The sequence below is a fragment of the Tigriopus californicus genome, chromosome 12, assembly GCF_007210705.1.
Source record: "Tigriopus californicus strain San Diego chromosome 12, Tcal_SD_v2.1, whole genome shotgun sequence".
NCBI lineage: Eukaryota > Metazoa > Arthropoda > Copepoda > Harpacticoida > Harpacticidae > Tigriopus > Tigriopus californicus.
Window position 1 is genome coordinate 5,010,635 of NC_081451.1, and position 1,533 is coordinate 5,012,167.

The window sequence follows — 1,533 nt, forward strand, 5'->3', positions numbered from 1 at the left end:
AAACACAGGAAAAGCCGTCTTGGGGGTGAACTGAAGAACCACAGTACAATGGAAACGACGTTTTGGGACCAAAAATCTCATGCTCGTACTCTTCTATTATAGTGGCTCTAGTCAGGGTCATTATCCGTTGGGGTGAAATGTTTGTCAATAATGACATCGGATCGGAGACCAGATTTTAAGAGGGTGAGGGCACGGTCTCTTGTCACCTTAGACAATCGAAGGTTTTTGCGTTCGATTGGATGAGAGTGAGTTATGCAGCCGTATACTAAGATTCTGACTTTTTCATTCCGGCAGATTTCCATCGAAACATCCTGACATTTACACATGAGAGCTTGCCGAAAGGTTAATGAAATGAAAAAAAGCGATCGACCTTGTGTGCGAGGAAAAAAGCTCACTTACTTAGCCAAACAATCATGGATTTTCTTCGTTGTGGTGTAAGTTGAGATAGCGGGCATTTCTCGGGATTTTAGAGAACATAGAAATTTGCGGGAAGTGGTGTGAGAGGACTCTTTTTGGAAAGAACGATCTAATTCTTGTGGATGAAACCATTCAAGGGCGGCTGACATTGTTTCGAGGTCTAGTCTAACCACTTGATGAGTGTGATCTCCTTAACAAATATTCCTTGAAAAAGAAGATTGGTTTCATATCAAATCTAAGAAAGACATTTGTATTTAAATGCAACCTTCATACCACTGAACATGCGTTCTTCTTGACATGCTTTCGGTACGAATGCTGACACACAAACACTTTCCGACATTTTTGACAATGAAACCGAAGGAGATTAGGACTAATGGAATCATTTTCGCTAACAAGCTTTCTCACCAAGCTGACACCACTCCCAATTTCATGAAGGCATGGTGCGACTGTTTCAGGGTATATTAGCCCTTCATTTCATTCAGAAACGGCACGTTCCATAATGTTCGCTCGGATTTGAATTCAAAAATTTAGGTACCGTACCGTTCTGTTTTATCTAAGATTCTGAACATCGAGGAACCTGGCGAGCGACCATCAAACTAGGGCGCTGCGATCGCATGTTTTCGCACTCGCGCAACCTCTTACACAGAATCGGTTGTCTGTAAAAAATAGGTTAGACCAAGGACACTAAAGCAAGGAAACGCCACCTTTTTGTGATCACCAAACCTTTCCCGCCAAGTAAGGCCTAAACTTTTGCGGCTGAAATTTTTGAATGTCAATTATTGGCATAATTATTGAACAAAATATGTGACTAATATCATTTTCGTAACCATTGGTAGTATGTGCTTAAAACCAGGCATTTAGATAAACTTAAAATGACTTTACACATGTCTTAAAGTACAAAAACTGAAAAGTGCTAATTCGATTTTCTTGATAAAACAAGAATTTGCTCGAAACACAATCAACAAGTTCTCTTTTGCCAATAATATTATTTGTAGAAATGTTTTTCAGAAACATCTTGACCAAATTTCAAGTAATTTGATGCATTTGTTATGAAACTATGGTTCTCACTCTAGGAATGGCCCTCAATCCAAAAGTAGACATACTGTAGCTCTGAGC